Consider the following 12409-nt stretch of genomic DNA (forward strand, 5'->3'; position numbering starts at 1 on the left):
ATTTCTTTATATGTTATCATTAGCCCCGTAAAATTGGCTTATTGAGCAGACTCTCAAATCAAAATTTTACAGCATCATTCCAGGCACATTGCACACTGGGGCCTTATGCTTAAAGGATACTTTCATTCATTATCCAGAACTTCGAGAAAAAAAAGAAAAGAAAAAGAGGCATTGTAGGCTGTAGGGATTGCAGCCGTGGTAAGACTGAAGCTGTTGTTTTCTCTACTGGTAGACAATTTTGGTTGCAACAAGTTCCCTGGGTCAAAATAACTGCTATGGTTGTGAAACTGCCTTAGCACAGAAAATCTAAGACAGATATGATGAAGTCAATATGATCCATAGATTTTCATATTTTAGCAGTCTGGTTTTTGTTTATCATTTTTGAGCACAATCCTGTTTCTCAATGTAAAATGATTTACATAATTACAGATCAAACTAATCAGTTACTACCTGGTCAGGCTAACGGTCATGACTAGCATAAGCAAGTAGCTCAGATGCAGCTCTGCTGTTAATACCTGTTCACTCCAGACCTGCCGCCTGATTCCCAGGGCTGATTGCCCTCTGTCCTGTGGCTTCAAGTAATGTAAATTGTATCTTGTCCCTGGGTAATTGAGATCAGTGTCTTCTTGTCTGTCCACTCCCTGCTGATGCCCTCTCTGTGCTACGATAATGGTTTTGGTGGGCAATCAAGGAGGATGCCTCCTTGACTCATCTCTCATAATAGATTGTCCTCCTCAGGCAAAATTGAATAACCCCCGACATGGCCTGGAGGCAGGCAATGAGAATTCAATAAGTCTGCAGGGTCAGTGTCCTGTCATTTTGGGCAAGCAAGTAATTATTCTGCACTAACATTCCATAATAGGGGGAGGAAACTGCCATGGACACCTTCATCCTGATGCCTAGAAAAGTTACCTTAACAGGATTTTTCCTCTAATCAGCAATAATTCCTTCTCCCCTTCTGATGTGATTCCACCCACTTTTTCATGTGAGTTGCACGTGTGGATTTTCTAGATGCTTTTTTTTTTCTTTTTCAAACATGCAGTGTCTGTGGGAAAGTTTAACAACTTCACTGCCTGTTGTTTAATATTTTCCACTTTTATGGGTTGCAGTTGTGCTGTCTATTTGCTTTTACTGATTTGTGAAAGATTTATTATAAACCAAATACAGCTGTTCTCCCCTTTCATAAAGTCAAACTATTTTGGCAAACCTGTTTTCCACTATGAAAATACGTTTAAAATCATTTCCCTGACCAGCTTTCCTACCATAAGCATTTAGTTATGCTGAGCAGCTCAGGGTAGGTGCCAAAGTGGTTGGGGACTCACTTAAGGAAAAGAGAATGCATCTGCTTCAAAAATAAACAGGCAGAAGAGAAGAAATAACTTTTTTTTTTTTTTGGCCTTCTGGTGGGATTCAATGTTATTATGTACAGATCCCAAGAGAAGAGAATTTTAATATCCAAAAAAAACCATCTGTAAATTCAAGCCACTTGAGTGTTCTGCCTTAGCAGTTACATTTATGAATCATACACATTTAACTATGTAACCTTTACCTGAAATTAATATTTTGATTAACCTTTTAATATTCTTAAGATATCACTGCCATGTACCATCACTCCATTCACCATATATACACACAGAGAAATATTCTCATATATATGTGTATATATACAGCATATATACACATATATATTTAAAGAGAACATATTCACTGCAATTAGTCAGTTTCTACTGTTCATATTTAGATCTCTGACTTATGACATTTATTTAAGGAAATGCTGAATTACCCCTTTTGAGGAAAGCAAATTTAGCACCATTTTAGTTATTTCTATTGTCACTTTTTTTTAAAGTTATCTTTTTAAATGGAAAAAAAAATCCCCAAACCATTCAAAAAACAAAAGTAATTTCCAAACCCAATCTAGGTTGCTTTTCTCTCCATTTCTCTGTGTAGAAACTATTGCTTTATTCATTGAAAGGAACCTTTATCTTCTCTCTCCTGAGATTGGTGCACAGTGAGTAATGAAGAGGCTCGTACAAGAGCAGAATAAGCACTTTCCATGACTGATTGGCGATTGATTATTGCTGGGATCTCTCCCCATGGTCACTCATCACTATGCTTTTTTGACAACCAGTCTCTATTCCTGACATGAAAAAGGTGTTTTGATCTGCATCAGTTTGGCTTGTTAACTGTGGCAAAACTCAAACTGATACTGATTGTGTTCAGTTGTCGATGTTTATTTGGATCCTAGATATAGAAAAGGTTCAAAATAATATACACTTTAGTCTTTATTTAGGTTACTGTAATATTGGGATATTTAATGACTACATTTCTTGAAATCGTTTTCATTACCCTCATGCTTTTAAAATTTTGTTCACTATAACAAGGTTTTGACACTATTTTATCTTATCATTGCTCCTTTCAATGTATTTTTAACAATCTGCTTTAGAATTTCTGACCATCTTTTATATGACCTTAACCAAACTTTTTACCATGTAATGTTGGAGAGGAAACTACAGCTGCTTTTCATGCAAAGCACTGAAAAATAAGATTTATTTAGAAGAATTATTTTGCATTGAGTAGAGTATGTATGTCCAAGAAATAAGGCATAGCAAAGAGAATATATTATAAAGATTGTATCAAGGAAGGCAAAATATTGGGGCAATTCCTGTTTGTTTCTTTCCCCCCAAGTGACTTGAGTTAAAAGAATGTAATACATGTTTAACAATTACAATACTTTCCCCAAAATTTTAAAACCAAAATTTACTTAAAATTAATGTCACAAACATTATCAAAATATGCCTTATATATTTGCTGTTAATAAGCTCTAAATGACACGTTTTTAAATATATTTAACTTTGTTTTTGTTTTATACTGAGAAATTACAGCTAAGACTTAATAGAAATTTTATTTTTCAAATTGAAATCTGTTTCAAACTTAAAATGGAAGTAATAATCCTTCTTCCTTTTACATTCCCTTCTTTCCTTTCTTTCTAGAGCCTTTAAGACCTGTATTTACCCTTACATCATGGAGCAAGTAAAAAAATTCCACTGAGCAGTTTTTGTTTCATGATGCAGTCCTTGAAAATGGCCATAGCTCTTAGCTCCTGGTTTTTTTTTTTTTTTAAGAATAGAGCTGTCTAGTGAAAACTACAGTGAATCATTTTGAGGCATGCATCATTAATTCTCTTTTCTCTCTCTCCATAACTGTAACTTTTAATTTCTTGATTTGAATTATCAACGATTGCATTGCACTTGCTAAACTATATTGAATTTATTTTTTTCAGTTTGTCATATTGAAGCTACTGCAAAAATCACTACTTTAATCCAAATGGTTATAGAAAACTCCTTTCCAATGTCTTAGCTGCTTCATCCTTGAGTTTATGAGGTGCTAAATTTACAAATTAGCTCTAGTATCTAAATACCTCTCTACCATTCAAGAAAAACACTTGATAATAACAGATTTTTCTTTGGTCTCTGAGAATCTGCCTAATTTAGAAGTCTCTTCACTCTTACCTTTATTCAAAGGCTGTGCTCCTGGGTTCAGTAAAACCTGCAAACTGAATGTTGTTCTGAATTCATCACTGGGGTGAGTATAAGGAAAAGACCACACACAATTTTTTCCAAGTTTGGAGATGATTTGTCCCTCTCTTTGATGAGTTTCTGCCAGACTTATCCTTTCTTGTTGGGCCTCTGCAGAATTCCTGCAGTGCCCTGGGATATACCTTCAGGGCTTGCCAGGATTCAGGCTGCCTGCTGGCGCAGGCCCTGTTGGCAGCTGTCTGTATGCTGCAGCCCCATCATTCACCTTTAGCTCCAGTGTCTCTATGAACTGCAAGGGGCAAAAAGCCAGGGAGATTTGATGTGGGAAAAGAGGAGACCAGAGAACACAGGAGAAGTATGAAAAGAAGAATGATCCTTTTAGTATCCTCAATGCTCCTTGTCCTTCCTTAAAATATTTTTCAATGATACTATGCCTACTAGACAGTGAATTAGGTTATGGTCATTCCATGATGCTTCTGGGCCTCTCTTTCTCTTGATATTTTATTTGGTTGAGGCTTTTTTGTTTGTTTGTTTGATAGAGGTTGAGAACTCAGAATCTAGAGTCACATCTCTCAGGATCAAACACTGGCTGTGTCACTTATCTGCTGTGTTTTCATAAGTGCCTCATATAATATCTCTGTGCCTCAATGTACTCATCTGCAAAATGGGGATATATAGATATCTCCATTAGATGGGGACATGTCACTTTTCAAAAGCTATTGTATTAAATAAGTTAAAACTGTTGATGCTATTAGAATGATATCGGCTGCCTAAATTATAAACCCTTACATGCATTATCATTTGTGTAGAAGTTGACACATTACAAAGTGTTTTCTCAGATATTATCCTTCGACTATTATAACGAGTCCATAATTTCATTTTAATTTTTTTTTTTTTTTTTCAGTGTGTGGGCCTCTCACTGTTGTGGCCTCTCCCATTGCGGAGCACAGGCTCCGGATGCGCAGGCTCAGCGGCCATGGCTCACAGGCCCAGCTGCTCCGTGGCATGTGGGATCTTCCTGGACTGGGGCACGAACCTGTGTCCCCTGCAGCGGCAGGCGGACTCTCAACCACTGCGCCACCAGGGAAGCCCCATAATTTCATTTTAAGATGAAGAAACTAAGAAAGTAAGTGACTTAACCAAAGGCATATACTGGGGAAATCCTGAAAGACTTGATCCAGGTCTTTTGCTTCTAAGCCCAAGTTTTTTTCCCCTTGGACAATCTTTGTCTTTCTTTGGAGACTGATTATCATTTGCTATGATTGCTTGAAATGTGAAAGACATGAGAAGCTAAATTTAGGTTGGAGAATACTAAGGAATGAGAAAGAGTATGCAACTGCAACACTCAGAAGGTGTTGATAAAGGAAAAATGTGAGCTCTTCAGTTTCAGAATATATTCATTTATTTTTTCATTTATGAGGAAATATTTATTAAGCACCTATTATTGTTAGACATTGTGGATACAAAACCAGATAATATACTGTAACTTGAATTCAAAGATTTCAATAGAGGAAAGACACAAAATGATTATTGCAACCTAGCATAATAGAAGTATACACGGATATTATAAAAGCACAAAGTGGGGAACATGACCCAGAGTGGAGCATGTGAGAAAACCGGGAAAGATTATCTGGAGGATTTGGAGCAAAGGAACTAATCATATAATTCATAGTTTTAAAAGATCATTGTGATTGTTGTATTAAGACTATATTGCAGGGAGTAAGAAGAGGGAGCAAGCTGGAAGCCACTGTAATAGTTCAGGCAAGGATATACAGTGGTGACGGGTAAAAATTATAATTTTTTTTCCTAAGACATGGAAGCTTGACTATGTTTATAGGTAGAGGAGTAGATCTAGTAAAAGACTGATTTAAGACGCAACGGAGAGAATGAGATCACGAAGGAAGAAATGTCTAGAGTAAGTGTACAGGTTAAAAATTTAGCCATGGAAACTAATTATTGGCATGAGAGAGCAGGAAAAGGTAGATGAAAATGCTGAGAAAATTGAGAGAAGAATGCTCTCATCAACCCCATGTTTTGCTTACTTGCAAAACATAGAAATGGGGATCCTGTCTTGAACTCATCATGGCCATTCAGTGTGTTACATTTGCAAACATTAAGGTTCATGCATGGGAACAATAGCCCCTTGATAATGTTTGGGGAGTGGTAACAGGCAACTTCGGCAAACAGTGAATCACGGCAGCTAAAACCATTGGGATGACTAACATTGACATGGGGCAGCCGAAAATGGACGTCATAGAGCAACAAGCTACCAGACACTCAAAAGGATGAAAGAACTAAAGAAACCCCAATAAACAAAGCTCAGACATTTAAATATTAATTGGACAATTGCTTAGGCTATTTCTTTATATTATAAAGCATGACAATACCCATTATACATATGTGTAATGTATGTGAAAGACACACAGCTAGTTCAAAATATGGTCCTAATTAGAGAGAAGGCCAGAAAACATATTTTATTGTAGCTACTCTATCATTAAGGCAATGTACTCAAGAGATAGGGAGAAAGGCATAATTCTGTAATAATTTAATTTTCTGGTTGGTTGGGATGTTTCTCTTAAGAAAAAAAAAAACACAAAAATGTTTCTACTCAAGGTTCTAAATTTTTTTTTGTAATCATCCCTAGTCTAACATCTGAATTTTTGTTTGTCTGGTTTTTATTAGTGCTCTATCTATCTATCATCTATTTTTTTAAATAGAAAAAAATTTTTTTGAGGAATATAAGATTGGGGACATATTTAATTTGGAAAAGATCAGAGATTTAGGAGCTAAAAGGCAAATCATTTATGCACAAAATATTAAAGTATTAAAGGCAGAATTTGAGGGAGTTTGGGGTAGAATTATCAGCATGTAGAGAAAATACACGCTAGGGAACTGACTGTTTATCAGATTATCAATATGTGAGTGCCTAGAATTCTTCACCATAAAACTCAGTCAGTAAGTGACAGGTTTTCTCCTGTTTTCTTCTCACTAAGCTTTGGAAGCTAGGCATATTACTGCTTCCCTTTTCAGAATAAGAGGAACTGACTTACTTTTGTTAATGTTGCTTAGAAAGAAGGGCATTTGGCACTTTTTCCTCTGGTGTTCAAAGTAGATTCACATAGAAGGTAGTGGCATCAGGATATATATATATATATATATATATATATATATATATATATATATATATATATATCATCATCATCATCCTTTCTCTGTGTTGTAGACCCTGTTTGCTGGGCAGTCTAAGAGTGGAAAGCCAGAAACATCAAAAGCCTAATAAGCTAGACTATATTTTTATCACATCATCTCTGGCCCTCTGTGCACAATAATAGAGCTTCTTATGTACCATAAAGGGACATGTATGAATAATTTCTTGAACACAGAAAACAACATAGGGCAGCGATATCCTTTTCTGGCTTATTTGGTATAAGTTTCAATAATAGACTCCTGGATAGATAAGTAACAGAGAGGATATTTTCCCATTCCATGCTCAAGAACTGAGCATGCTACAGTTTCTAACTCTGAGAAAATCTGTGAAGGTGAAGTGCAGTTTGCTATGGGAGCACACAGCCAAGATTGTTGAAAAAAAAAAATTTATTTTTCATCTCTGGCAAAGTTCATGAGTTAAATATACACATATATGGTGGATTGAGATTCTCCATTCCATGGTAGAGTAAATACTTCTGCATATACTAGATTTGAAACAATGGCAACAAAGATATTTAATGATGATATTATCTTTGTATATGAAGACAATGTATTTTTGTTGTATTTCAAGCGACATGCCAGATCTGTATCACCTTTTCTCTAAGAATTCTTATTCATAATTTTGACGAAGAGAGGTAAGAAAGTAGCTTCTTCAGATGAACTGTATAAGAAAGGAAGGAAAAAAGAATTGTAGAGGCAACATTACATTCCAAAGTCTAGGGCTGTATTCCCCCTTGTACGTACATTGTAATTATATACTGACCTTTGAGATCAGTGTCTCGTTACTTATGGGATAATATGATTAAAGTATACGTAACAAGTATGTTAAATTATTTTAAATGCAATTCCAGTGGAGAAGATCTGTGTAATTGCTAATTCCATTTCATTCTAGTGGCATCTGAGATAACATCCCTTGGGTCCAAGCTTATAAACTAGATAGACTAAGACTCTCCCCACACAGAGGCCACTGATTTTTGTTGGTTTTGCTTTCCCGATGACTGGTTTGCATGGAGAAGGAAGCTTGTGGCTTGTTAGAAAATGCAAAGGAAACACATGTACCGCTTAAGGAATAACTTATGGCATTTACCTAATTCTTAAAGAAAATGTTCTTTATTGTCGTGTTTGGAGTAAACCTTGCTCTTCCTCTTTCCTCTCTGAAACACAAAGATTAGAACATTTGAATTGCTTTTTGTTTGGTGTGACCTACCTTGTTAGTCTTATTTTGAAGTTTGTACATTTTGATTGGGACCTTAAGGAGTGCTTCTAGTGGGCCAGAATTTTGTGGCTGATGATCCTTTGAAGGAGTGTAGAACTTTGTCTGCTGATGGATAAAGAAAAAACTGTCTCAAGGGCCCATCTTAGAAGGGATTGGAAGACTTATGTGGTCCAAAGACAAAATTTTGCCTTAGGGGCAGTGGTATAAATGCAAAAAGGAAAGAATTGTGCTGGAGACAAAGAGAGTGGGGACTAAAGCAGTAGCTGCTCTGTTGGTAGGAACTTTGGCAAGGGAAGATAGTAATCAGAGGGGTGACTAGTGTATGACACGAAGCTTAATGATTCATCCAAGTCAAGTTAAATTCTTATTTCTAAATGTTATAAGAATTTTTAAACTTTGATATATTAAGTAGAATTAACTCTTGTTTACTTGAAGCATGTTTTTAATAACTGATAATGATGATCATATTTACTGTGGATGATTTGTTTCATCCATCATTCAGTTATTATAACAGATTGCCAATGGAAGTTGAAAATATAATGTATTTTTATTTCTCTCCGTGTTTAGTACTGATTTTAAATAGCTGTCAAGTAGCTATAAAAATTTTTGGTCTTTATCTTTTTCCAGTCATTTAATAACCATGATGTTCTGAAGGCATGTTCTCCTTGTTTTCAATTCTAACTTTCTTCTGTAATTACTTGGGCAAGTGTCCAGTGAACTACTAAAGAGGCTCTTTGATGAAGAAATGAGCCTTTTATCCCAAATTTCATTCTTGAAGAAGGAAACTATGAGTTAGCATCACAGAGCTATAGAGCTCAAACTGGAGAGTCAGGTGCTCTGAGATTAAGCAAGGTAAAGGATTTGTTTTTGCACTCATTCTCAGATATGTAAGGAGCAATGCAGAGTGCTATTTCAGGTGAGCACTCTAGAGGCTGACTGGATTGGGTTCCTGACTCATATTTACAAGCTATGTAATCTTTGCAAGTAGCTTTAATTATCAAAGCTCAGTTTCCTCATCTGTAAAATATGAATAATATCACTGCTTATCCCAAAGAATTGAAGGATTAAGTGAAATAATTGACATAAAGCATTTAGTTTGGCACCTAGCTCTTGCTGTCAAAGATCACATTTACTAAGCTTTGTGAAGGCAGACCTTTTTGTTTAGTTTATCACTGGATCCTCAACACCTGGAATAGTAATTGGCACATAGCAGGCAGATAGTATTTATTTGACAAGTGAATAAATGAATTTGAAGAGGCAATGATCAGTACTTCTGCTGAGTTTAAAGTAGTGGAGCTGGAAAAGACTATATATTATTAGGCTCCAATTTCTAGCAGGAGGTTAAGAAAAATCCCCAATGAGGAGAAAGTTGCTAATATAAGACAAGTTCAAGAAAATAAATCAATCAAGAACTAGGAATGGAAACATTTAGTGGGACACAAAAATAGACAAACAGTTTTTCTTTCTGTGTTGAGTGCTCTTCTAGTTTCAGTTCCTTTTCTGATTATCTTCCTTTTTGGAACACCTTTCTCTGTTTTACTTCTTTCTCTAGAATGTATAGGCATTCCTGGCAGCCTTGTTTACTACTGCTTTTCTCATTTTGAATTTATCTTCCATGTAACAAGGGCAGGTAAAGGGACCATGGATTTGTACTAAAAGAACTATCTAACTATAGCTTTTGCTTGCTTCCCAGTATCTGTTGGAATGTGTGTCCCCCATCACCTCATTATGAAATAATATTTGCTTCATGAAAAACGCAGGTCATTTAAGTGCCCAGGGCTGTCAATGCAATAATAGACACATATGTAGCACAATCTTATGTGCTATAAAGAGTCTTCATGCTGACTGACACTTTTTTATTGTCTCCTATGCATAAACCACAGAGCTAACACTATAGTGGAATCTTCAAGAAACTTGAAATCTCTGATCTCAAGAAGCTTATAGTCTGTGGCTACTAATCTTTAAAATATAATGGGAAATAGAGTTGCTTTATCTGGAAACTCCTAAAATTAAAGTAACCTCAGATTTGTCCTTAACAGAGACTATTATACACGAAGGTCATACAGACTGATTGATGTGGTAGTTCATAAACTGAGAGGAATCCCAAAGTTTTCTTTTTTTTTTTTTTTTTTTGCGGAACACGGGCCTCTCACTGTTGTGGCCTCTCCCGTGTGGGAGCACAGGCTCCGGACACGCAGGCTCAGCGGCCATGACTCACGGGCCCAAACACTCCACAGCATGTGGGATCTTCCCGGACCGGGGCACGAACCCGTGTCCCCTGCATCGGCAGGCGGACTCTCAACCACTGCGCCACCAGGGAAGCCCCTCTTTTCTTTTTTAAAAAAAATATTTATTTATTTATTTATTTGGCACTCCGGGTCTTAGTTGGGGTATGCGAGATCTTTAGTTGCATGAGGGATGTAGTTCCCTGAGCAGGAATCGAACCCTGGCCCCCTGCATTGGGAACCCAGAGTCTTAACTGCTGGACCACCAGGGAAGTCCCCAAGAGTTTTCTTAACTGAAGACACATATTGGTCATGTCTCCTCAAATAAACCACCACAAAAGCTATGCTCTTTTTTGAGTAGGTTGTTGTACTCATCTGAACATTTGCAGCATTTTAACTGAACCAATTATGTTGTTTGATACTGTTTCTATCCCCAGTGGAGTACTAAAAACATACTAAGCTCTCAATGGTTATTCACTTATTCAACCAACACATAATTATTCAGTACTTAGCTATTATTTGTTAGACACTATATAGAAGCAGGGTATATTGCTGAGATAGACATCAGAGACCCTACCTTCATGGATTATAAGGGGGAAAAGTAGACATTAAATGAAAATTGCATGATTAATACATTAAAATGTTGATAAGCACTATAAAAGAGAGCCAGAGGATTCTATGAGATTAATCTGATTAAATCTTGCTCTAAACTTTTTTTTTTTTTTTTTTTGCGGTATGCGGGCCTCTCACTGTTGTGGCCTCCCCCGTTGCGGAGCACAGGCTCCGGACGCGCAGGCTCCGGACGCGCAGGCTCAGCGGCCATGGCTCACGGGCCCAGCCGCTCCGCGGCATATGGGATCCTCCCAGACCGGGGCACGAACCCGTATCCCCTGCATCGGCAGGCGGACTCTCAACCACTTGCGCCACCAGGGAGGCCCTAAACTTTTTTTTTTCAATCCAGTTTGTGGTGTGTACTTAAGTTATGATTAATATGAAAATAAAATAATTTCTACACTTGCCAAATAAAAATACTAATTTTAATATTCTGCTAAATATGTGATTTCCTTACTTTTACCAAGATATTGCCAACATAATTGGTGAATCTCAGTTGGGATAGTGATCCCAAACTGTTAGTTGAAACAGACCTTTAAAAAATGTGGTTTGGAAAAAGAACCCAGTGGATTTGGCTATGTAAACACATGTAAGGGTTGAAAGAGCCACATCAAATAGATTCTGAGGCCAGCCAAGCCACTGAAGACTTCCCCAAGTCAGCAGTGGGTCAAGAAGGATTTGCATTTTCATTACACCTGTGCTCCGTCTGTTGCCACCTTTATATCTGCAGCCTCTGTGTTTGTCTCTGTCTCACTCTGTGTCTCTCTGTGTGTCTCTCACACAGATACACACAAACACCCATTTAAAAATTGGTTACATTACTAAAAGTTTTTTAAAAACCATACTCAACAGCTACACTTATCTTTTAAGTTTTTGAATTGAATACAGGTTTAATAGTAGAAAATATAAGCAAATCACAAAAACAAGTAATTTGATTTATTTTTCTGTTGCTATACAAGTTAAATAAAGAGAGGAAAAAAGAATAGTTATTCGCAGCTTTAAAAGACACGCTTCTAATGGCTAACATAAAACCCATGCTAACTTTTCATCTGAACAACTGAATTGTGGAAATACTGTTACTCTGAAGGAAAGGAGGGACGAGGGTCTTCTCTTCATTCCCTTCAGTCTAGGAGTCCACATTGTTCACAAATGCAGTCACGGATTCAGGGTCCGTGGGGACTGGGAGGGAGGAACCCGATTCCATCTGACAACCTCACAACAGATGAAAGATATGATAGAGATATGTGAGACAGATGATAGGTAGATACATAGATGATAGATAGATAGACAGACAGAGAGATAGATGATAGATAGATAGATAGACAGACAGATAGATAGACAGACAGATAGATGGAACAGAAAGGGGAAATGATATGGCAGTAACTTTTTACTTCCTAGAGGCTGAGCTGGTTTTAATTCAATAAAGTGAATGGAAACACACAAAAAAGAAATGCCAAATTAACAGGAGGGCCAAAAAGGGAATGAAGAGAAAAAAAAAAAGGGGGGGATCATTTTTTTCTCCCTCCCCCTGTTAAGAGGTAAAGTTCATGATGAATGATGTCTTTGTTCCCTGAGCTATGGCTGAGCCAGATAGCTGGAAGGTATTGGAGTTG

Source organism: Mesoplodon densirostris, chromosome 1 (assembly GCF_025265405.1).
Source record: "Mesoplodon densirostris isolate mMesDen1 chromosome 1, mMesDen1 primary haplotype, whole genome shotgun sequence".
Taxonomy (NCBI): Eukaryota; Metazoa; Chordata; class Mammalia; order Artiodactyla; family Ziphiidae; genus Mesoplodon; species Mesoplodon densirostris.